At 30.8% G+C, this 9232-nt stretch overlaps 2 long non-coding RNA genes across 5 annotated transcripts; both read left to right on the top strand.

The window, feature by feature from the left end:
* The first annotated feature begins 613 nt into the window (after positions 1–613).
* LOC123686339 lies at positions 614–3395 on the top strand. 4 transcript variants are annotated; one of them, XR_006748449.1, is made up of 10 exons: positions 614–774; positions 904–1253; positions 1306–1407; positions 1463–1608; positions 1675–1783; positions 1840–2405; positions 2465–2605; positions 2657–2815; positions 2874–3061; positions 3116–3395. It is a non-coding gene; the product is annotated as an uncharacterized LOC123686339 (long non-coding RNA). The 4 variants fall into 4 exon arrangements; XR_006748446.1 differs by having other exon boundaries at positions 1463–1783; positions 2685–2815; XR_006748447.1 differs by having other exon boundaries at positions 1463–1783.
* A 3492-nt stretch (positions 3396–6887) lies between these two features.
* LOC123686340 lies at positions 6888–9023 on the top strand. Its single transcript, XR_006748450.1, has 5 exons — positions 6888–7033; positions 7285–7383; positions 7444–7509; positions 8062–8230; positions 8379–9023. It is a non-coding gene; the product is annotated as an uncharacterized LOC123686340 (long non-coding RNA).
* The last annotated feature ends 209 nt before the right edge of the window (positions 9024–9232 follow it).

The raw sequence follows: 9232 nt of genomic DNA, 5'->3' as shown, positions 1-9232 counted from the left end.
TTGCACTTCGAAATCCTTGAAAGTTTTAGGCCCATTATAATCAGGCTGACCCTGAAGAAGCTCTAATAGACCTTGTGCAGCTTCGATTTCATCTTGGGAAGTAGATTGTAGAGCACGTTCGATTTCTTCACAAGAGCATTCTTCAGCAACAAGTGGTAGTAGATCCAAAAGGAAGATTTCTGGAAGTTTTTTTCAAACATTTTTTCTGTGTAGAACTGGAATCTGTAAACGATTATTATTATTATTATCATCCCCATAAATATAATCTAAAATTTCATGTGCTATCAGTGCTTACCTCGATAAAAATAACCATAATCGATAAAATGCAGGGAACATACTTTCATATTTCTTGTCACTGGTTTATCGATTTTGAGTTTGTTGCCAAGATTTTGTTGATCCAACAGCACTTTACTCCCAATTTCCCTTCCACCCAAACACGATATTTATTACCAGTTTGAGGGAAAGCATGGAACTTGATATTTGAACTTTTTTTTTCCAGGAAAAACATCATAGAGAAAGGATCTGTCTTTGATCCCAGGAATAGACCAATCACAAGAGGATACAAAATCAACCAATCAGAGACAAGTATCATCCGTCTGGCGGGAAGTATATCTATTTCATCGTTGATCTTTGTCATTTATTTCATAAGTACGCACTTGCAATATAAACATATTCGAATTTGATAAAACGATTCCCAATTTTTGTGAATTTCTTCTTTAGAAAATTCAGTGATTTTGATTGCTAATTTGAGAAGATTGTCATGGATCAAAAAAGGTGAGTTTCATGTTTTCAACATAATGACAGCCGAAACAAGTTGTGTTTACCCGTAGCCATAGACCTTAGGCCTTTTCGGTTCTTTTCACAACAACCCTATAATAAATAACTTATGTAGAATGTTTTTAGCACTGATACGATTTGTCACATTTGCGAAAAGGAATATTCCTGCAAGAAGGCAAAAAATCGTCATATAAAACTATTTCATCCTGAAGAGCCACCAATCGAAGTGAAAACTAAGCACATTAAGTGCCCCCTCTGTCCTGAAGAAGAAAAAACACCATTTGTGATATATAACCATTTAATAAATCAAATCAAGGAAATTCATGTTATTAATATTGAAGAATCTTATCTCGATTTTAGAAATATGGAAGAATTTGAATCTTGGAGAGCACTAGACAATAGGAATGTTGATTATATCACTACTGGTTGGAAGGGAAAACATATTCATTATAATGGCAATCCCAGTAATACTAAAGGTTAGTTCTTTTGAGTATTGCCATATTTCATTTATTAACATTATTCATTTAGGATGGGAGAGTCTATGTAGCAAAAGAAGATTGAAAACCGGAGGTAGTATATAAATATGTGGTGTATGTCCTTCAAGAATTGAAGTACAGGAAAGTGGTTCTAGTAAGGAATTTAATATTATTGCGTTACTTTCCAAAGTTAAATTTTTTCATTACAGATGTTAAAGTAAGATTCATCAAAACACATGTGGGTCATGATGATGAACTTCGGTCAAAACGGTTAACCAAAGATGAACAGCATTTAATAGCTAGCAAATTGCTATCTGGAGTAACTAAAGATAGGATAATCGCCGATGCTAGGAATGTAAGCGAGCATAGAATTCAAAGATGCAATATTTTAACATATATATATATATATATTATGAGAAAGTATAATATTGACAAGGAAAGACACCCATATGATTAAATAGCAACAGCCATGAAAATTCAGGAATGGAATAAAAGAGAATATAATACAGTATTTTTATTAAAGCAAATAGGTATGCCACTATATTCATAAAACTATATTTTCAATTTAAAAAACTATCTGAATTAGGAGAAAGTTACCCTGGATTGAGGACAGAAGATTTTGCCCTAGCATTCATGGACAAAAATGTGGAGCAGAAGTTGAAAAATTTCAAGAGGATTATGTGTATAGATGGAACGCATGGAACTAATGCAAGAAATTGGGACCTCATTATAGTTTTAGTGAAGGATGAAAGAAATATAGGATTTCCAGTGGCATTTTTGGTTACTAATCGTTTAGTTTAGATCAATAAATCCAAATAATTTTTTTCAGGTCATTTAAAACTAGAATTGGAGGTACCATAGAAGTCGAATATATCATGTCGGATGATGATAATAAAGTATTTCAATGCTTGATGTGATGTCTACAGAAACACATAAACCTAGACGTCTGCTGTGTACATGGCATGTTATCAAGAACTGGAATATCCAAGGAAAGAATAAATTGGAGAAGATGGAAAATAAAAAGGAAATGAAATTTCAAATGAGAAATATTTTGAAGGAAATGGATATTGAAAAATTTTCACAGTTAAAAAATGATTACTTTGAACATTTAGATAAAGATGGAGAAAATGAATTCTTGAAGTACTTACAGAAGTAAGTGATAATCTAAATGGAAATATTTATATGCATATTATATTTAAAACTATTTTTAGACATTACTTCCAGAGTGAGCAGCAAATCAAGATGTGGGCTCATTATTATAAAAAATTCGCTGGGATCAACATAATTAAGGCTATTGAAAGCCTTGATAAGGTCATAAATTATAATAAAATGAAATGACATCAAAATTTAAGGTAGAGTATTTAGGAATAGAGAAAGTCACTAATAACATAAAAAACATTTAGGTCCAAAAGAGAAGCGATTGTGTTTCAGGTCCAGGGGCAGTTGATTCAGATAAACCATCTACTTCTACTAGCTATGGAAATGAAGTTGAAGATTTCATTGAAGCGACTGAAAGAAATCAGGAACATGACTTTTCTGTAGATAAAGATAAAAGACGTGAAGTACTTTATGTCATACATTCAAATTGATCAATCATTCTAGTGAGGCTTATATTTATAGATAGTGCATGAAAAAGCTAACTTGCAACTTAAATCAATTGATGATGAAAATTTTTACAAGATCACTAATATGATTTCGAAAATCAGCAATCAACAGGAAATAGAACATACTAAGAATAATAAGAAAAGGAAAATAGAGAGCCAGTCATATTTCCCAAGGAAAAAATAAACTAAATTGAAGTGGAAAAAGTAAAAGTTTCCAATATCTGTTTTGAAATATCTACATAAAATGTTCTCTTTCAGAGATTTAGGAACCGTCCATGAAAAAGGTGGAGGAGGTGGTGGGTTGATTTTAAAAAATAAAAAAAATGCATGACAGCAGCTGATAGTTTAGCTAATAGTAATAGCAGCTAATAGTTTAGATGACATTAAATATTTGGAGCATGTTTCATTCTGTGCATTAATCTTAGAAATGCACATAGTTGGAATGTTACTTACTCACTTAAGTGATGTAGTTTATCTTAATATTCATAGAGTATATTTGTATATTGTTCTTGAAAATAAATGTTTACGTTTGAATACATAGGTACCTTTTACTTTTTTACTTTGTCACAAGGTATATTATGCAATAAATTTGAAAACTAAACAAGTAGTAAATTTTCAATTGACATTAAATGATTGAGATATGAATTTTGTATTTAATTTCATGATGAAATAAAAAATATTTTTTATATCTTCAATCCCTCTCAACATTCTAAAAGGAATGATGCCATCTAAAATGAATTTCCAATTTTTTTTGTTTTCTATAATAATGAGTTTGGATTCTTTGCAGAAATATTTTCATAATTTCCCTAATGAAGTACATTTAAAGAGAATTATTCAGCTTTATCCTATTGTAATTCCTTGATTCAACAAATTGAATTTAATGTTGAAAGAGGGCTTGTGCAAAGGGGACAATAAGAAATTCAAGATATTGTTATAAGGGTTTAAAATGATCTTCCGACAGTAGATCATTATTGAATTCCAAAGTAAATTTATCAATAATAATCTGATGAGAATCAAAATATTATGTTACAGCATTCATCAAACTCAAAATAATTTCACAAAACCACAGTGATGGATATGTTATGGTAATGACAGCTTTTATGGTTTCATTCAAATAGGATATTCAATTTGACCAAAAATTATAAATGAAAATGTACCTATTGAAGGAATCAATGTGAAATTAGAATGTTATATCTGTATCTCAGATCCAACTTTTCTGGGGAATATGAAAACTAAAAAATTAACTCTAGGTCTAAATAAAAATGAGTAATACAGCCAGACCCAGAGTTTTCTCAATCAATTAGACTTGCGTTAGTCAAGTTCAGAGGTACAAATCTTCATATACGATATCTGTATTCATCTACATGGAATTTTGTCGTGTTTATGAAAAGACACGGTTCATTTTCTCGGACTGAAAATATTAGTGAAATTCCAAACATTCATCAATCTATCTAATTAATGTTTATGTTAACGATTTTCATCTTATATCCAATTTCTTTCTTAGACGTCAACCAGTTGATGCATACGGAATGAACTGACACTTCTCTGATTGGTCTATCCCTGGGATGAATTAATGTATCCTATCTGAAAATAAGAATGCAGCGCCAAGGTGAGCAGACGTAGAACTATAAATGTTGACATTGTCCGAATTGATCATTCGACGTTAGCCTTCATTACAGTCCCAACAAAGAATTACAAATGCTAATGTATTGAATATTTTTAGGGATACTACAGAAAGTCACATGTCCATTGTTTATTTATTTATTGAGAGATAACTCAATTTACATAAGATGTTTCTAAAATTAAATGAAATAAATTTATATATAACTATGCTTTTTAAAACTAATCATGTTGATACCTATTCATCCAATTATATTATGGCTTGACTAATGAAAATTCAACTGAAAATATTTCACTTATGAAATGCATATTCGGCATATTATACCACTATTCTGAAATAAATAAGATGTTATAGAGAAGTATCATCAGTATGCCCTAATATTTCTAAAGAATTTTTCCAATATTGTGTAAAGGTACCTTAGTTTTGAAGACTTCAAAATGAAAAATTCAGCATGATTTTTTGATTATCTATTTTAAATTATTTTTTTTGAGAAATCAATTTATAAACAACTAGACCATTTGCTGCATACTAATTAGGAAATGCTGTATTTATTATTTTCAAATAATCTAATTCCTTAAAAATCTATGTTCTGCAAATAATTCTAATATGTGAAAACATTCAAAACATTTCGGCATGTTTTTCTGTATTTCAGGAAAATCTGGAAATGTTATAACAGAACTCTACTCAAAATGGGTAGCATTTCATAAATGTATCTTTGGCACAATTCTTGTGAAATGCCAAAAAAAAAGAGATATATCACATGTATGTAAGATCACATTTCAATTTTGTTAGTACTAAAACAATACACTGATTGTTGAACGATGTGATCTTTGATCACTGTAAACAGATTGTAATGCTTCTACCTTTTTATCTAATAGTTTTATATTTTTGAGACCAGTAAAACTGTTTAGAGCACTATCTTTTGTTATCAGGTCACACAAAGAAGACACTTTAGGAGTATTCACTTACACTTCAAAATCCTTGAAAGTTTTTGGCCCATTTTTATCAGGCTGTAATAGACCTTATGCAGCTTCGATTTCAACTTGGGAAGAAGTTTATACAGCAGGTTTGATTTTTTCACAAGAGCATTCTTCAAGAAGTTTTCTTTGTTGATACTTCTTTGTCTCAATCTTTCAGATCTACTAATAGAACATTCAGGTTCTTCCTTTGTGGTAGTAGATCAACAAGGAAGATTTCTGGAAGGCACATCAGTCTTTTTCAAAAACTTTCTTTGTGTAGAACTGGAAGCTGAGAACGATTATCCCCATAAATATAACCTAAAATTCGTGTTTAATCCGTGCTTACCTCGATAAAATGCAGGGAACATACTTTTAAATTTCTTGTCACTGGTTTACCGATTTTGAGTTTCAGTTGCCAAGCTTTTTGTCGATCTATCAGCACTTTACTCCCCAATGTCCCTTCCACCCAAACATGATAGTAATTACCAGTTTCAGGAAAAGCATGGAAATTGATATTTAAACTTTGTTTTTCCCAGGAAGAACACCAAGGAACTGAACAATAGTGATTCGAACGTCTTATAACAATTGAAATGATTTAAAAATATAAATATTTGTAGAATATCACACAAACATAAAGCAGAATGCAAGAACTATGTCAACTATTTCAGTTACTCTGATTGTCACCAGGTGGCGTAGCGCTTATGTTGATTCGCCTATAGCTCAAGCTATTCTTAAACCCTAGCTCACAATATATATCCCTCAATTTTAAACATAAAATCAACAATTATTATAAACAAGGAAAAAAGAAAATTATACAATTATATTCTGAGGCTAAAGGACTTCGATCGATGGCCAATAAAGAACAGTTTTTATTATTATATTCTGAAACTTATGAAGGAGTAGATCCTTGGCTGAATAGAAGTAATTTTTTAATCTTTGATTTAAAACTTTTTCGAGCCATATATCGTAGGTGCGCCCTCTCTCAAGGGATTACGGTGTTTTGTGACGATATCGCTGGCGGACTCTTAATTTAGGCAATCCAGCTATCTCTATCTAAAATACCCTCTCACACTATCGTGAAGAGGTGATTCTGCTGCAACGCGGCGGCTCTCATAAATTCGCCACAGCCGTTATAGTGTGGTGCGACGCTTATAACGCCACCTCTCGGGCAGACAGAGTCACTACAAAATGTTGCTTTGATATTTTAAAACCAGAGTAGTGCATGTTCGTCTAAAATTTCTAAAAAATCCTGATTAGAATATGATTTTCGTAAAAAAGAAGGAAATCGATTTTTCTAATTGAACCATCAACCGAATCCTTAAGATGAATTGACGTAATTTGATCTTTGCCCTGTACATTGCCGTTCCAGATCTTTTGGATTTCGTTGGTCTATATTAAGTCACAGAATAGAGAAATTTACATCTGAAAGGAAAAATTAATTTTTTCTATGCTTTTGTTTCGAGCTAATTCCGCGGTGGAGTCCAAGACGCTGCGAGACAAGACAAGGCAGTTCCGCGGATTTCCCGCCTATTTCGCGATATCGACGATCAGGAGTTACATGTGCACTAAAGTAGAAGATGATTTCTGAAGATAAATGTAAGTGAAAGTAAAAATATAACTACCTCCAATAATTTGTCTTTATTACATTTTCGGTTACTTTTTTCTTTAAATCTACACTTATCTAAAATTGAAACCAGCTTGGAAATGTGTAATATAATTGTGAATTTTGGTGCATCCCAGTCTTCTAAGATTTCGCAATTTGTCTCGAATTGTTCATCATTTATATTACTACTTTTAAAAATTTTTAAATAGAATCTAAACCTGAATCAAGTCTTTGTTCTTAACAGATTTCATATCTGGACACATCCAGAAAGGACATGAGCTTGGCTGCTGTTTCTTGGAGAATATTTTTTATATTCGTCCACAGAATTATTTCTTGATAAATAGTAAGTTTCGATAACGAATAACTGAGTTTCGGACAGATTTTTATAATTTATTATTTTCAGAAGTGATGCTGAATTCTGCAACATTCTGCTTTTATATTTGGATTTGGAGTTTACAGCCTAAAATTGGTAAGTCTGTAAAATTCTATTTTGTTCAGAGAGTTATGTCTATTTGTTTATAGTTTTAATGATTTAAGTTTATTTTTTTATGAAGAGATATTCCTGATATCGAATGATTGAGCATCAGAAAGTATTTACAAATTCATTATTCTTTGGTAATTGGCCATTCCTCAGAAATAACTCTCTGAACCATACGACATTTTCAAGATTCACCGAATTTGGGATCTAGATTACGAATTAGCTGTGAAAAAATATATTTTCACCAAGGCCGACGAAAATAAATATTAAATTCTTTTTGGATATACTGATATTAGAAAATGCGTAAAATATTATTGATATTAAATATTGATCGAACACCTTTCTGATAAACTACAAATCAACAGTGCATAAGAGGAATTTCACTTTGGCGAAAAAAATTTTATTTGTGGAAAAACCAAATGCGACTGCAGATTTTTTAGTGTGGATTCGTGATCTAGACCCCAAATTTGGGTAAATTTCATCTCGCTCAGAGTGTTATTTCTGATTTATGGCTTACTCTAAATAATTGCTCATTATTTTCAGAAGTGATGGATATTTGGATTATATGAGTCTTGAATTCTCAATAATTCGGACTTTACTTTTTGAGAAAGTATCAGAAGAATATCAGGAAGATGATGGATTAACAAACTTATTTTGAATTCTGTTACATTTTGCTTTTATATTTGGCTTTGGATTCTACACCCTAAAATTGGTAAGTCTGGATAATTGCATATCGTTCAGAGAGTTATGTCTTATTCGATTCTAGTTTTGATCATTTTTATTTGTATCTAAGAGTATTAGTATTTTTTATGAAGAGTTATTCATAATATTAAATGATTTTTATAATTCATTATTTTCAGCAGTGATGGATAATTGATTTATGTGGAAGTCTTGAATCCTCGATGATTACAACTCTTTCCTTTTTGAAATAGCATCAGAAGAAGAAAAGGAAGAATTCGAAATGATGGAGTAACAAACTTATGCTGAATTTTGAAACATTCTGTCTACAGGTAAGTCTTGTAAATACATTATTTTAGTATTATTTGTTGACTATGAATTTGTATTCTATATGCCAAAATTTGCAAGTCTGGAAAATGTCATCTCATTATGCGTTATGTTTATTGATTTTTTTATTTAGGTGAACACGTCATTCTGACCAAATGCCTGTGATTTTCGATTTTTGAGCTGAGATAGGTCTCTAATGTTAAATCCACCACAGAGTTTGAGGTCAAAATTATTTCAATAATCATTTAGAATAAGTCCAAGACTTTGATACCCTCGAATGGCGCCCAATTTTCTACGTCAATTTGGAACTAAGTTGGAAAAAATGTTTGGTATCTAATTTACAAAAAAGATCTATAATCATATCTCAGTTCAGAAAATGATATACATAAATCAATTATCATGTTAATATAACAATGTAATTTTTTTACCATTCCATTTGAAGAGTTCTGTCAATGCATTTTCATTTAACATTTTGGTTTCTTGAATCACTTATAATTTATCAAGTTGATATCATCATCTCTCCCTATTTTTTATTGAATAAACTTCCTGGCTTCACGAAAGGAGAATATTTATTATGTGGTTTGTAAAATTAACAAATTTTTTGTGATAAATTCATAAAAGTGTTCCTATACTCAAATGTTATATTCTACAATATTTTAGTATACATCTTAAGTTCACTACTATGCAAAATTGACTTAAGAAAAATAGT

This window comes from Harmonia axyridis, chromosome X (genome assembly GCF_914767665.1).
Source record: "Harmonia axyridis chromosome X, icHarAxyr1.1, whole genome shotgun sequence".
Taxonomy (NCBI): domain Eukaryota; kingdom Metazoa; phylum Arthropoda; class Insecta; order Coleoptera; family Coccinellidae; genus Harmonia; species Harmonia axyridis.
The sequence above is the reverse complement of the archived record's forward strand: the minus strand, read 5'-3'. Positions and strand labels throughout refer to the sequence as shown.